This window comes from Pteropus medius, unplaced genomic scaffold, assembly GCF_902729225.1.
Source record: "Pteropus medius unplaced genomic scaffold, Ma_sr-lr_union100, whole genome shotgun sequence".
Classification (NCBI taxonomy): domain Eukaryota; kingdom Metazoa; phylum Chordata; class Mammalia; order Chiroptera; family Pteropodidae; genus Pteropus; species Pteropus medius.
In genome coordinates, this window is record NW_024340849.1 from 7,147,495 (window position 1) to 7,164,766 (window position 17,272).

At 34.2% G+C, this 17,272-nt stretch overlaps 1 protein-coding gene across 3 annotated transcripts in view; it reads left to right on the forward strand.

The window, feature by feature from the left end:
* CDH19 (cadherin 19) overlaps positions 1-17,272 on the forward strand; it is a 159,212-nt gene that overhangs the window by 95,011 nt on the left and 46,929 nt on the right. The window contains exon 1 of one of the 3 annotated variants that reach the window (XM_039839959.1): positions 1,106-1,161. The exons of the other annotated variants lie outside the window; for them this stretch is intronic. The gene's annotated coding sequence lies outside the window, so the exon portion shown is untranslated. Of the gene's footprint in view, positions 1-1,105; positions 1,162-17,272 lie in introns of those variants that run through there. 3 annotated transcript variants of the gene reach the window in all.

Genomic DNA, 17,272 nt, shown 5'->3' on the forward strand with positions numbered 1-17,272 from the left:
GGAAGAGACACTTGAAAGGCTGCTTGCGAAGCAGTGTGCTCAGGGAGAGCTAAGTTTGATTAGAACAAGAGACTGGGTAACATGCTTATAAACCTTGTTGGGAGGAATTTTGCCATTGATTGACTATTCCGGGAAGGACAGTGGATGGGTACAGCTCTATGGTGGTAAAGTCATGTGGCAGGATGATCCGGGAGTCTTAGCTTCTTACGCTATAAACAGGGGTCAATAGCAGCCTGGGCCGGACCCGGTGACCCCCAGATGGGTAGCGGTGCTGAGGCCGTCAGGGCGATGGGAGGAAAATAGGGCATTGAGATCTTTCCAGGCCACGCAGATGTCTGGGATACCCTCTTCCCTCCTGCCGGCGCTGCAGTGGAGTACGGGGCGGACAGTTCACCCAGAACCCGTCCCCGGCCTTCGCTACGGTCTAGGGAATGAGTGGGCCACATAACCCATCTTCCTCCTCTCGCCGAAGCTTCAAAGCGTATTGGTTTGAGTCCATTTGCAGCACCATCTAATCTTTCTGGTATTAGCAAGCAAAATATTTGCTTTCAGCAGAGGAAACTAACAATTTCTAAGCATGAGCAAGGTGCCTGCAACAATTTTATGTTACCTACCGGAGCAGTCATGACAAGCCTATCCATCTGACAGCAAAGACAATGAGTTGCTTGTAATTACATATCTTAAATATGGAAAAGCCACAGTGAAATCTATTTTCATGCTTTTCCATGTCTACGTTTCAGAGGTGCATTAACCCACCATTAGTCAGTTCTTCAGCTATAGTGCTACATAGTGGCTTAGTCTTTAAATAGACAAAAAAGCTACTTTTATGAGCTCTGTCATCAAAAAAGACATGAAAATATCGTGGAGGTCCTTTAACTGCTTTAGCTACTTGAAGGGCAGCCTTCTGTATGTGAGAACCGTCGCCCACCCTCTTCCATCAAAACATGGCAGTGATAAATGGCTTGCTTTTTTTTTTTTTAAGAAGAAAGTATCTTAAAGAGAACTATTAAAAGGAGAAATGATTATGAGTTTCCCTGAAACAATTTAATACGTTACCAACTTTCACAGAATTGCCAAAAATGATTTCTATGAAATATTTCTTGCAGGAAGTACTAATTTGTCAACTATTACTCAGTGTCCTGACGACAGAAAGGTCCTTTGGTAAGTTATCTCGGATAGGTGTGTTTGAAGGTTTGCATTACACATTATCATGTGAAAGTTTTAAATTTTAACTTTTACAAGTATGAACTTATATGTTTAAATTAAAATACCCTCCATTGCACTTAGCGACATTTTCCTTTAGGACCTAGACCCTAATCCCACTCTATGTTTTTTTTTGTTTTCCTTAACACTATTTTGAGAAGCACTACAAAAAATCTGAAATTATGAATGGTTTTTAAGACACAATCCTGCCTCAAAAACACTTTCAGCTGCTTTTAGTGGCCGGCCTTGAAAACAGACTCCTTCAGGGCTCACTGTTGTCTCCTGCAAACAGTGCTGTTCTAACTTGTCACGTGACAAGACCCGAAAAGATAAAGTACCTCTAGAAGGGAAAAATTTACATTAAAAATATGGTCTTAATAAATATTTAGAATATGCTGACACACATAAGGTTAACTAAAGGTTTCAATAGTCAAGAGAGTAGGGATACATTTGAAATAAATTAGGAAATGCATTTTTTTTTTTCACAGATTTACCTTACATGATTTAGTAGCAGTGTAGATAATACATCCGTATGTGACATAAGTGCAGCTGGTTCCATGTATTAAATGTAATGTTTTATATGGTCACTTGGTAAAGGAGGAGACAGGGTTCCTAGACCATTATTATCTTAGTTATCTTTATTGTACAATAAATCACATCAAAAATTGGTGGCTTAAAGTACCCCCATCTCTCCTCTCACGTTTCTGTGGGTCAGGATGCCAGACACAATTTAGCAGGGAGCGCTCCTTGAGGACCTCTCACTAGGCTTCGATCGAGGTACCAACTGGGGCTGTGGTCTCATCTGAGGGCTTGATGGATTATGGAAGGGGCCTCCTGTGTTGTGACTTACACGATGTGCTCAGGTGGAGTGCCTCAACGGTAATGTGGCAGATAGGAACCACTCATCATGCTCAGAGAAAGAATGGTGTGTGTTGGGGAGAAATGCTTTGGTAAATCACCAGGCGTAGACATGGCCATCGAGGTGTGAGCCACGGTCCAAACGTGAATGTTTACTACTGGTACAGAAAATGTTTCTGATTTGTACATACGTATTCTCTCTGGAGCGGGAGAAACTCATGACTCCCGTGTGAGGAAAGAAAAGAAAAACGTTTGCCACACGTATAAAATAGAACCTGCAACATCAGCTGGACTTTGCATTGAATTACTTATTGATAAACCGACTACTGAAATCCATTTCATTACTGTTTCTCATGAGTGTCTGAACTGTGTTGTAAATTGGAAATTTTGAAACGTTTATAAACAGGTCAGGGTTGGTGAGAAGAGGAAGTTTGATTCTGTGAGATGTCCTAACGATAACCTTCTGGTGCCTTGGATAAAAGCTTCCATTATTACCCCAAAGGGGATGGATCCGTGGGGCCAGGCATCCTCGCAGACAACATTCACCTCCACTAAGAAAGCAGGGATTGAGAGGTTAACATACGTATCTGTAAGAGTTTATTCTGTGCTTTACATTTTTACATTTTATTCATTTTTCGTTTCTTTTGATATTATTATGCCAAATTGCATTATGTGTGAATAATGCAAGAACTTAAACATGTAACTTGAGGTAAAGTGAACATAGACTTCCTCCATCTGTCCTCAATCAATCATAAAAACAAATATAAGGTCGGTTATATAAATTGTAAAATGAACAAATCAGTTCAGAGGAAGTAAGTTTTGGGCAGAGAAAATTATTGTGAATATAAATATTTGCTATTGCCATATTGAAAAGTGTTATGTTAACATATGTTCTCTTTTTACATTTTAATTCAAAATATACTTACAATAGTTTTTTGTTTGCTTTGGGTTGTCATGATATTTATCATTTCCATCTCAATCACACACACTTTCATTCTCTGGAAGTGTATATGACAGAATGCAGATATAAAAATACAGAAGCCGAAGGGCGAATGATTTTCCTGGTTTTTCCTCGATACAAAACTTTATGACATGAAAAAATTAATGTCCCAGAAGCCTTGCATTTTATTCGAAGAGATCTGGAAGGATAATAACAGTGACATTCTTTCCTAGCATCTTGCAACATTTCTAAATATGACTTGATAAAATTGCCGTAATAGGCAAAATGGTAGCCTTTTTAGTCTTTTTACTGTGTGTACAACAAACTGACTTACCCATTTCTAGAAATACAGACTTATCTACTCTTCAGCATCCTCAGCACGTTTATGTCATGAAGACTGGCAACATAATGTTAGGTTTTGGTCAGTGATACTGAGACTTTTTGTTAATTTTTTTTCCTTTTCTTATGACTTTTTTTTTTTTTTAAATAGAGCAGTTTTAGGTTCACAGCAAAAATGATACAGAGATTTCCCATGTACCTCCTACTCCTACTCATGGATAGCCTTTCTCATTGTGAATATCCTGCCCATGGTACATTTGTTACAGCTGATGAACCTACGTTAACACACATCGCCAAAAGCCATAATTTATGTCAGGGTTCATTTGGTGTTGTGCGTTCTATGGGTTTGGACAATTACATACATCTATCATTATAGAATTATACAGAAATTTTTCAATTCCTTAAAATTTCGATTGCTTTCTTAATGTGAATTAGAAGAAATTCTAAGAGAAAGAACTATTTCTTCCTTTTTTTAGAGGAATTTTATTTCTTTTGTATTTACAAGAATATTGAGCATTATAATTTAAAAGTTATTAGGGAAAAAAAGTGTTTTGTGTTTTTTCTTCTTAGTTTTAGATTTAAACTTTTAGAACATCATTTTTTGTTTTTTGTTTTCTGTTTTTTCCTTCACTTTTTTAAACCAATATTTGCAGTGACTTACAGCAAGCAGCATGTTATCTTTTCCTGTATCCAAATATTCTATCCTTATTTGAAAGACCTAGAGATACTCTCTTAAATCAATGTATCCTCTCCACTCCCAGTTTTCTATATTTGTAGTCCACAGTAAAGATACAAATGTTTCAGGGAGGATTAATACAAAAAACGGATGGATTTATTCTTAAAGAGAGAGAGAAGGAGAGAGAGAGAAAAAGGTTTTTGTTCTCTTTGGAAGAAGAGAATATACAAAGCATTGACTGAGCTGGATGAGGGAATTTATATTAAAATCTAAGGAAATGCTCAAAACAGAAGTTAGAAAGAGAACCAATGGCATCTGCCTATTGGACAAAGCTTGAGCCAGATGATATGCTCATATTCTTATGCTGGATAGGATAGAACTAAGGTTTATGATATTAAATTAAATCAAAACTTATACTGGGAGAGACTTTATTCAGAAATAAGACTTTTGTAGTAGGGATAAGGCTCCGATTTCAGGAATATGCCCGTGTGTCAAAATCAAACGGGGGAGGGGGGTGGACTTTTAAAAGGAACTAAAAAGAGTAAGAAGGAATAAGCAATGATTACCAAGTATTCTTCAGGGGAAGTAAGCCAGCCAGGGGGTAATGACCAGTGGGGTCTGACAGGAAATGTATCTTGCTGTGGTCAGCTGATTTTTAGGAGAAAAGAGAGAAAAAAACTTAATTCATATTAATATTAGGGAACAAAAAAGATATCATTAGAGATTCTATAGGTAGTAAGTGGATAATAAGAATATATTATGAAAAACTGTATGCCAATAAATTTGATAATGTAAATTAACTTGATGGATTCCTAAAAGTATACAAATTATTCAATCAAAAAGAAAGAAAATATGAATCGTCTCATGTCTACTCACAGAAGTTAATTCTTAATTCAAAATTTATCGCCCCCCCCAAAAAAAATAAAAACTTTACACCTATACAGTCATCAAGTGACTGGTGATTTTTATCAAAAACTTAGGAATAAATGGCACCAACTCTTTCACAAAAATAGAGAAGGAATAATCAATTGCCAGCTCCTCATATGAGATCAGCATTACTTTGACAGCAAAGCATGAAAAAAAGTTGACAAGAGAAGAAAAAACAGGTGGTATTAACATAGACAATATTCCTTAACAAAATATTACCAAATTAAATCTCCCAGTATAAAAAAAAAGTCTTAATTTATAATGAACAAATATGGTTTTCCATAGGCCTGCAAATTGATTTTACATTGGACAATCAATCAATGTAACTCATTATATTAAAAAAATAAAGGAGGGTAAACATTTGATAATTTCAATGAGTACAGGAAAAGCATCTGACAAACTACACCATCCATTCACGGTAAAAATTCCCAGCGCGCTAGGAATTGAAGGGAACATTTTCAACTTTCTCATGAAACTGAGCGTTTTCCCCTTAGTAACATGACAAGAACGTCTACTATCGAAATTTGTATTCCACATGATACTGAATGTCCAACCCAGTGCAATAAGGTATGAAAAGGAAATAACATCTTCAAAGATTTGAAAGGAAAAAGTAAAACTCTCTTTACTCACAAATCAATTATTTGCACAAGAAATCCTAAGAAATCTACGAAAATAAAAGCTACTATACCAAATACATGAATTTAGCAAGGTTCCAAGATACGATGTCAGAACTTTGTAACCATTATAGATAAATTTAACAAAGTGTAGTCAAGACCAAATTACACAACATGGCTAGTATCAATTATAAAGAAGTACAAATAAGTGGAGACTGTACCATTTGCCCAGATTAGAAGATTCAGTGGTGTTGTATTTTCAAATATTCCCATATTTATTAAAAAGTCTATGACATCATTACCTAAAACATCATTCCCTTTTCTCCCTGTCTCTTCTATTTTATCGTCTTCTCTCTCCATACCCGAAACACATGACTCCCAACTGTCTCCCTACGCTCCAGTTCCTTTGGTCACTCTTCTCTCAATTAGCCGATCTAAAAACCTGCGGTAAAATATTCTTCCTCTCCTCTTATTTGCCTACAGTTAGCAAATCTCAAAGGACCTAAGTAATAAACATCTAAATAATAAATATCATTTTCATCTTCTTTACACTGTCTTAGCCCATGTCTTGTGTTTTATCCATTTTGTCTGAGAATTACCACGATAGACATAGCTGGATATCCGTCCTCTGCTCTTGAACGTCATTTTCTTACTGCTGCCAAATCACTTTTCTAAAATTCAGTTCTAGTCAAATTATCCTTTCCCCAAAGACATCAACGTAATCAGAACTAAATCAAGCACCTCCGTGTTCTCATTCTGCATATATTTTCATGCTTAATTCCTAACATTTCTCCACATCTACATGAAAATCCAAGTATGCCAATTTTTAGACATTCCATTAAGATGCCCTTCTCTGCCATGGCATCGCACATAAGGTCACCTTTCTAGATGTAAGCAGATGTGCTGTCCGTCAAACAGTACGAGCACCTTCTCTCTGGGGAAACTTTCCTCTCACTGAGTCCCCACTCCCATCTGCAAATCATCGGTAGATTATGCCCCATCCTCCTGTGTTCTCGTAGTACCCTGTGATAAATATATTATAGCATTCACCAGAGTATGAAAAATGCAGAGCCTTTTAACTTATAGATGGCTTGATTCTTGTAGGGAAGGGCCAGAGTGGGATTTTTTTTTTATTTGTTTGTTTCTATCTACTTACAACACAGTGCATCACACATAGCGACTCTCAATAAACAGTCTATGAATAAATGAATGTTATACATTCACTTGCACTCCTAAAAATAAGACAGCATGATAGACTGGAAACTGTATCACTTTTGGCATCGGATTGACAGAAACTTAAAATCTGGCTGCAAAACATCCTAACTGCACAACATTCTCTGAGTTTTAGTTCCCCCTGTGCCTTACATGAGGATGAAAATAACAGCAACCAACATATATCATGATGTCTGACAATTTCATATCACTTAAAAAGGTTTCAGCATCCTTCATCCCACCGCTGCTGGAAGGGGTCCCTTGGGGAGTTATCATTTACTGCATACAGCACCCTCTACTCCCTCTGCTGTAGGAAATTGGACAAGAGACGGAATCCAAAAGGTACTGAATGTAGAATCATTGCTGATGTACATAGACTACTTTGTCCCCTTAGAAGTTTTTACAGGAAAATAAGAAGAGAATAAGCATTTATTAGAAGTTGAAATTCTGTGACTAAGAATTTATAGGTGTAACAATCAGCCATAACTAAGATCATCATACATAAGCAAAACCTCTGAGAGAAAGAGAAGCCATACACAGAAAGAAGAAGATAATGACACAATTTAGTATTAAGTGGAAAAGGAACAGACAGGCAGAGGTTAGCGACATCACTTCTGGAGACTTAAAGTGAAAACTATGAACTCCCACCAGAGACATCACTAAATCTGTCATAACCCTGCCATGCTTTTCTTCCTTTATTTCCATGAAACTCTGCTTGAGCACATGTGTAATGGAAAGCTCGTGGGTTTCTTTACAACCTTAATTGCCTGACCAATCAATACCCGCTTTATAAGTTTTCTGAAATCAAGAAGATGGATGCCGATTTTTGCAATAGATCTTATGTTTTACCCGTTTTTCCATCATGGTCGCTGACATTCTAATCTCAAGACACAAACTAGATTGGTTCTTTATAATATAAGTTAGTTCGCATCTACTTTTGTTTAAAACTCTCAATAGATCTCCATCTCAGTCTCTATAAAAGCCAAATAACCTGAAATTGCCAGCAGTGCCTTCTAAAATCTGTCCCCGTGAGCACGCGCACACACGAGCACACACAGGCACACACGCCTCATCTCCAACTTTCTCCACTTCCACCTTAGTGGACTCCTTGATGCTGCTTGAACATTTAGACCGACAGTTTTATGTGATCGAGCTGTTCTTTGGCGAGATCACTTCAGCGCACACACCCTCATCTCATTCATGCTCTCACTCACTGCCTCCTCTTCAGTCGAACCTCTCCTGCCCCTTCTGTGTAAAATTTTGTGTTCCCTACCCCATGACGATACTAAGTGACCTTTATATTTCTCCTCAGCACTTTCGTTGATCTGGCGTGCTATATATTTCACTAACTTATCTCGCTTATTCACTGCCTCTGTTCGCTAGAACACACGTGCCATCTAGATAGGGGCTTTTATCTGTAGTGTCCATGAACGTGCCTCCGACGCAAAGACAGTCGCCTGGAAAATGGAGAATGCTCACAAATTTCTTGGGAATGACATGGAGGGGAATCAAGAGGGAAGGAAGGACGTCAAGTGCTTATACACTGGTTTTATTAGTTTACAAGTGGTGGGTATTGTAAGACTACTCAAATTGTTGATCACATTTTTAAAAGAAGTGTTTCTTTTAAAAATTTTAAGTTCTCTTCAGAAAAGAGGGAGTGTGTTGTAAGTGAGCACAACATAGGTTTTGGCGTAAAAAAAAAAACCTCTGACTATTCAAAAACTGCTCTTCTGTTTGTCTCTTGTTTACTCAAATGTTAAGTGGGGGCCAACGAACTATCTGGAAGAAATGTTGTAAGGATTATTTAGATTAGGTGTGAAAAATTTATGTCATAGTACACTCATTCCATATGTACTGTACAGTGAATGACCGAAGCTTTCTCTTTTTTTTCCTGTAAAACAAGCCACTCTGAACCTGCCACAATACTCTCTCGTTCATGAGCACATTTTCACTCAAACATGCACTATATGCCTCCAAGGGACCAACATGTTTGCTTGCACAACTATTTATGCCAGGATTTCTTATGATTGAAAATAATGGATATACAAAATATAACAAATAAAATATGTCTGAAAAAGACAAGGCGTTATTTTCAACATCTCTCTGATTTGGTTTAAAATTTATTTTTAACTAAAAACAGTTTGAGGGAAAAAACATAGAACTTAATATTATGTATTTCACAATAAATAACAATAACTATAACGAAATGTAATTATAAATTTAATAAAGTAAGTATATTTAGGTAGTAAGTAAACCCAGGGAAAGAAAAGGATCAAAACTGAGAAATCGTCTTCTCTTTCTGTATTTTACTTGACTCCTGAGCAGAAAGACTGAATTAAAAAGCAGCCAGAAGGCATAGACACACAGTGGAAAAAGCTCTTCTCTTTTTAGTAACTTTTGTTATCTGCTTTAAATTGATCATTTGTTCCTTCAGCTGATCCCCAAGCAGAGGCCACATCCTTCCCACCTGCAGAATTCTCATACAAAAGTTGAATTCCCCCATCACCTCCAGCCAATAAGCACTTTAATTTCTTTTTGCTTGTTGTTAGGAAAAGGGGGGCGGAGTGGGGAGGGAAAGAAACAAAACAAAATGAAAAACAAGATAATCTGTGCATGCTACTTGCTAGAGCTTTCTGCATTTTCTGTGAGCGGACATGAGCGTGCCCTTATGATATTCTGCACAAAAGGCTCAGTGTTCATGGCTTTACTCAGAGAACCCAAAATAGCATTCAGTAAGCAGTGACACACTGAGCGTCCTGGTGCTAAAGCACAAACGTCTGTAACTCAGAGCAATGTGGCTCATGGAGGTTTGATAAGAAGCTGGTGGAGAAAATAAGAACAATCTCCCCTACTATTCCTCATGTGTTTAATACGATTTTTGAATTTCAACTTCCACAGAACTCCTAGAATTTGAAGATACAAAGGTAAGATTGTGATAATCAGGCATATGTGGAATTATATAAATTATCTTTTAATGAATAGAGTGCCAAAAAGTACTTGAAAAGCTCTGTACTAGTTTGTGCTTTATTGGGACAAAAAAATCCTAAAAGTTTTATAACATGTATATTGAGCTTTCTGTAAAACAAGTATTTGTGAGAACAGTGTGCTATCTCTACAATTCAGTTGGAGGAAAATAAAAGTTGCTCATACCTAGAACATTCAAAATGTTGTTTCTTCAAAGGAATGTATCACTACCGCATCTTTTTCTCCAGAATTATGTTTTTTTAAATTTAGTATGCATTTACTTCTGTGCTATCAGATACAATGGACAATAAAGTCATTAGCCTTAAAGATATGAGGAAAATATTTATATAGAATGTAAATATGTTAGTATAGTAAATCATCTATTTTTTAGTCGATGATATACAGTATGGAGCTCTCCACATATCTGAATAAAACTAAATGTTTCTTTGAAGGATAATCTGTTATCAAAGTTGACATGTAATTATTTTATTTTCTTTTGGCTATCAAACTTAAAACAAAAAAGCTTAAATAATTAAGAACTTTATAATAAGACTAATGAAACTGTTGAGCTTGTTATGAATACAAACGTACATATTCAAACATGTCCACACATTAATTTGGAATATATTATATCCATTACATGTAATAAAAAGGCTAACTTAGCCAATATGAAAGGCATAAAAGGGTAAAGTAAGAAAATACAAAATGTGAAACACATTTAATATTATTCCAATTTAAATTTGTTACAAATAATTTAAATGGGTTTACTAATTTTAATGAAATACTTCAACATAACTTTGCCAAAGGAATTTAGTAAATCTGTAGCATGTAAAAAATAATAAAATGCACACATGAAGATATTAATAACAAAAATATCTAAATTGAATGGCAAATGTTTTCTTTAGATTATATAAATTTATACTTTAGCTCTATGAATGTAGTTTCTGAATTAATGTATCTGTAGACATTAATAAAATATTTATAAATTTAAGAATATATACTTTTGATGTATTTGCAATGTCAAATAATGTAATAAAATAATATACGTTCATATATTATTAAAAATTCTAAATACTTTAGATGTTTATGCATGACAAGTATGCAGATATACATGGTTAAAAATTTTTTATTTGAAAAGCTAAAAGGGATTAAGAAGTACAAATTTCCAGTTATAAAATAAGTCACAGGGATGTAATGCACAGCATAGGGAATATAGTCAGTAATATTATAGAAACTTACTAATATAATAATGTATGTCAACCATAATTAAAAATAAATTGAGAAAAGATTTAAATAAAATATTTAAATTTCAAGGTAACATCAATATTTCTACTTACCTAAATTTGCAAATAAAAGTATTTCCCAAAAGAAACAAACATTACGGAATTAAGTCTAGAATTATTCAATTTTAAAAATAACCAGCTTATGAAATCTAGAAATTATCTGATCTCTTATTCTTTATATGTGTTTTCTACTTTACCAAGTCTTTATAACAGATCATCATTTAAGTTATATCTGCATCTTACAGTCTCAATTTTAGTAAGTCCTTTACTTCTGACTTAATGAAATATTTCTATTTTATGAATAATCTCATATTCTGTCTCCCTCTCTCTCACACACACACATATACACAATTTGTAGAAGTCTTATTGTCTACCTATTTTTATTTTGTTTGTTTTTCCCTTTGGAATGATTTCAAAGTACTTATCTCCAGAATAGTTTTTTTTTTAATTAATTCAATTAACTCATCATAAATTAAAAATGCTTTAAAATGATGTGCACAAATGCTTTCTAGTGCATTTTTAAGAATTGTTCATATATTTTTTAGATATTCGTCATAATATATCTACTTATAACTTAATAAATGAGAATCTATAACTATTAATAAATTGATACTGAATTTTTTCCCTGTATGCTTTTATCATGAACCACTTAAATATTGTTATAGTTCACGCGTTATAGAGTATTATTTAACATGTTATCGAGCATCATGCGTTTTACACGATTTAAAAGGACATACTGTTTTTCACATACCTTTCTTTAGATTGTCGCTGACAGTTCATGGATTTGAGAAATGAGCTGTAGTTACCGAAGTGACCAGAAAGAGGTTTGACACTTTTTTAAAAAAGTTAGAGAGTTTGTTACCTACTCGCATCACCACTCAATTGAGAAACCCCAGTTACAATGTTTTAAAACCTGCCTTTTCACACGATACAACAAATCAATTGCTTTTTGAAGTGGCGCGTGCGCTCTTGAAGATTCTTGCGATCCAGTAAGAGAATTCTTGTCTCGCTTTCCAAACTGTTTTAGATTTAGTAGATCAGAAATGTTCTGTCAGAAATTTGTTGTATTAATTACTCAATAAAAGATATTCGGAATCAGCAAAGAATATCTTAATATTAAAGCAAAACATACAAGTTTCAGAGACTCTGCTTTGACAAACCAAGTTCAGCCAAAACAAACTCAGAGGCAGACAACAGACTGGTATAGGGGAAGGGAAGGGGAGGTAGGGTGGAAAGGATAAAGGGGGTCAATCGTATGGCGATGGATGGAAACTAGGCTTTTGGTGGTGAGCATGATGTTATATATACAGACGTCAAACTATAATGCTGCTCAACTGAAACTTACATACTTTTTATATTATAGTGTTACTACCTCTATAATATAAAAGTTCGAATCGTTATTATAGGGCAGTGACTTATCCACATACAGGATCAGTACATCCACAGTTTTTCCGTTCCTTCATTCTAAGACTTTACATGATAAATGAACTTTGGAAATTCGCACGATAGTATATTAAAGTGGAAATAATTTTGGCACATCAGTTATGACTTAAAATAACCTAGGTAATTTTCCCTAAGTGCAAAATTTAGAAATGTCATTCCTATGGAAATGAACGAGTTATACATAAATCATAGGAAAGAAGAATGCCACCATTTTTCTGCCTTTAAGTCGGATTATAGCTAAATCGTTTCTAAGAGTTTGTTGTCTATTTTCTTCTTAAAACCCTCTAGTAAAGAGTCTGTGACTCTTTCAATAAAGAGTACTACCAAATTCAGAGAAAAACATGGAATATAATTAGAACACTAAAAACAATAAACAGGAAAGAATATAGATTGTTGTTTGTCATTAAGCAAATATTTCTTGATGGAGCTTGAAATTGCTCCATTGTAAAGCAAAATATAACTCATTTCCTTTAGGGTTAGATGAAAAATAAAGGGGCCATGACATCACCATTCAGTTGGACATAAGTCCCCTCCTAAATAAGACTTTTGTCTTAGGGGCTCTGTAAGGTACTGGTTTCTGTTTGTTTATTTACTTTCTCTTTTCCATCTAATGTCTATAGAATATGCCAATTCTATAGGCATATCAGGATTTGATTCCAAATGTATTGGTTAATAATAAATAAGCAAATACGTTTGCATACACACATACATGTATATGCATATGTGTGTTTATGTAGTTGTCTATGGACAAATTTTATATATATATACATATATACATATATACATATACTCATTTGATGATTTTAAGACAACACAAATTTTCTGTTAAAATTCTGTGTCATATTATAGAATGTATATTTAACAAAATCATTTATATGAAATTTAATGTAAACTGTTTTAAAGATATGAAGCAATGTCATTTTGTGTGTGTTTGTGTGTGTGAAGAAATTAACTGAATTATGCAGGCTATGGAGATTTGTAGCCTATTTAACTACTCTTAATATCTTAACTTGGGCTGCTGTCTGAAATCATGTTTTTGAAATTAATATGCAAATGTTCTTGTTCCTGGGCACATCATATTTCTTCCCAACTCTGACCCTATTCAGCTTCTTGTATTCTTTCAGGTCAGGCATTTTTATCTATCCTATTACTCTGACAAGTCTTTATTCCAGCTATTATCTATAGCTGGCCTTTGTGACTCCTTTTCTCTCATTAGTTTATATAAGCTCACTTTGATCTTTTTTCTTCTCTTTTTAAATGGAGGTTAATAATTAATATTTCATTGAATTACAAGGAAGATTAACATGAGAATACATGAAGTACCTGTTATGGCGCCAGGAAGACAACTGGTGATTTTAGGAGGGTGCTAGGCTTTGTAACCAAGTAACTACCAAATTTGCAGCAACCTCAGACCATAAGTACCACATGAGAGGCAGTGGGGGTGCAGTGCTCAGCTCCACGCAGTTGCTCAGTGACCCAAGCTTGATTGACACTTCACCATCTCACAACTATAGCATCTGGCTGCCAAAGAAGGGGGAGATAAGACAAAAGAACTATTCTTAGGTCTTTCAGTTCTGAAATGATAGACATTTTTACTTATATTTCATTCGCAAAACTAGTCACATAAATCTGCCCAATTGTAAGAAGAATATTGGTAAACAATAGTGTGTCTACCACGATGACCAAAAGATTTTAGATTTTTTTTTCTCTCTTATTTCATATCCCAGTCACATCCATTTCTGCTTACTAATCATCCAGAGTTTAGGTATTGTTTATGAAATCCTACAGAATGAAAGCTAAACTTTTCTTAGCATTAGGGTGAAACAGAAGATGTTGTGATAACAATCACAGTTCTCTCTGAGTCTGGAATGACAAAACCGCCCACTTAGAATCTTAACCTACAATTTTTGCAGGTTCTTAGCCTTACTGTTTCCAAAGCTACCTTTGACACGCCCTATGCAGGCAATCTCTCTTGAAATCCATTTGGTCGTAAAATTTTGTAAATTCCGAATCCATGTTATTCATTGATTTTCTTACTCATGTTACCCTTCCTGAGGACGACGATTAGTCTGAGTGTCGTGATGCATCCTCACCTTCAAGTGGGCAATGAACTGTCCTGGATTCAGAGTGGTCGATGGGAGAAACCACCATTTCAATGTCCTGGAATCACAGATGCTTTTAAGCACAGCATAGAAGATTTAAATAGTTTCATTGAAAAATAGCATGATATTGCAACGAATGGTAAAATAAAAATAAATATAAATTAAATATAAAGGTAGATAAAGAAGTAGGACATAAGACAATAGGTAATACAGATTCCCTAAGATATTTCGGTCGAAAGAGTTTAAACACCTAACATTTTTCTACTTATCGATAGCCTTGCTTCTGTGTTTGAGTAGAAATAATTGTAAACAGATTCACACAAGATAGAATACCTTCTTTAAAATAAATATTGAGGAAGTATCTATAACATAAAAAAAGAGACCTGAAAGTATAGTCTATAACATGCCACCAACCATCTATGCTACTGCTCTAAATGGAATTATAAATCGATTTAGGGTATTCAGGAAATGTTCAGTGTTTTTAAATTATACAATGAAATAAAAATATAAACAAATATACATGGGTTTAACTCCTTCAATAATGTAACTGATATTAAGATAATTTAGATATTAGGATAATTTAGATATTAACATAATTAGAAATAAAGCATTGCTTTGTTTGTCCATGTTACATATAGAGAATAAAGGAGGATTAATAGACATTTGAAGGCCTTCATATATTTTTCCTTTTATAAATAGCCCTCAAAAAAAAAGAAGGAAAAGAATCTCTATCTTCTTTCCCTGTCATAGTTATTACTACTTACAGCCCAAAGAGCCACATTTTACTATTTGTTTCACACTGAGGTTTTATAGAATTTGCTTGATTCAGACCCTAATATATGAAGTTAGACATGTTTTTTTTTAATTAATGAAGATGAGAGTTTTACTTTATTTTTAAATAGCATTTTAGAAACCATTATTTTAAGAGTTTTTTCTTTTTCGTTTTTTGTTGTTGTTTTTTTTTTCTTTTTTTCCTTTTTAAGCTTTGCAGCTTTCTGACCATTGCGAAGTGTAACTCTTTTGAAATGTTATTTTGGTCAAACCTACTCATTTTTTTTCTAGAAGTGAAGACATCATGTTAATTGCCATTTGCTTTTTTTTGAGAAGTTAGCCTAGTTCAGCTTAGTTCAACTTTCCACAAGCCTTCCAGAATACGTTATATTTTTATAGCTTTTCACAGATGGAATAATTATCTTCACATAACCAAGAAGAGGTCATAGAAAAGACAATTACTAATTAGATCAGTTACAAATGGTATAAGTGCATAGAATTTAATATTTTCATTCCTTAAGTCATAATTAGTTTTCTTTGAAAGAATAATTGTTCTGAGTTACACTGGGATCATTTTCAGCCTATACATGCCCGTGCAATATCACATATTGCTTCAAGCATGACAATGTTTATTTTTCATAGTCACTTAGCCATGCTTGAGGGAAAAAAATGGCATTTGAATCATTTAAAAATATATGTAGAACATATACGTTAGGGACAATGTATCCTACACTATTTTTGCAGTAGTCATTTATAAAGTTTTATATGTGGTGCATTATTTACAGAAATAACAGTAGCTGACTATTTCATAGTTTAGAAATAAAGAAATTATTAGATCTGTACCACTCACTAAGAGGTAGCTATTTTTATGTAGTTAAGTTTAAAACATGTAACACTTAGTATGTGTCAGACAGTATTCTGGATGCTTCTGCTCGTGTGATCAAGATAATAACAACCCTATGAGACAAGAACTATCATTGTCCTCATTTTTCACATGAGAAGACTGAGCCACCCAGAGGTTACGCCACATGTGCAAAGTCACACAGCTAGTGGGTGGTGGACTGTTCCACTTATTCGGTCACTCTTCTCCATAGGGGGCGCTCTTCAGTCCACCAACGTTTCATCTCAACATATTTGGGAGAATAACCCGAGTCAGTAAAGAGTGATTTCTTGATCTTCACTGTGGTGCTAAGACCTTTATGTAAGTCAGTTTTATAATTTATTATAAAATTATATACATGTAAAATATTAAAACAGATATGCGTTGAGGGAAATTTTAATCCATTGATAAGTCTTCAACTCTAAGATGATTTCTATCTGCATATGAAGGCATAATTTTCCACACCTTCTCTGTACTTGTCTATATTGTTTTCTTAAATACATGGAATTATTTTATATGTATTTAATTTCTTTTTTTCACCTAACAAAGTGCTATAGTCATATTTTTACATCATTAAATGATTTTACAGCACCACATTTAATGGGCGAATAACATATAAATAAGAATTTTGAAATTTTCTTGTTTCCTTATCAACTGTGAGACCAGTTTTATGTATTTTTTCCAAATAAACTGATTTAGAGTATTCAGGGAATGTTCAGTGTTTTTAAATTATATGATGAAAATGAAAATATAGACAAATATACATGGGTTTAACTCCTTCAATAATGTGATATTAAGATAATTTAGATATTAGGATAATTTAGATATTAACATAATTAGAAATAAAGCATTGCTTCGTTTGTCCATGTTACATATTTTTAAAAGAACATTCAGCAAAAGGGATTTCAAAAAATATGTATTTTTCAAGTTTGACTGTAGTGACACAGAAAAATAAGTGTAAGAATAGCCTATGGACAACTTACAAAACGGCAAAGACATCGTTAAGTTCTAGACAGACTGGCAACATATAATTAGGAATATAGTCCAAAAGAACTTTTAG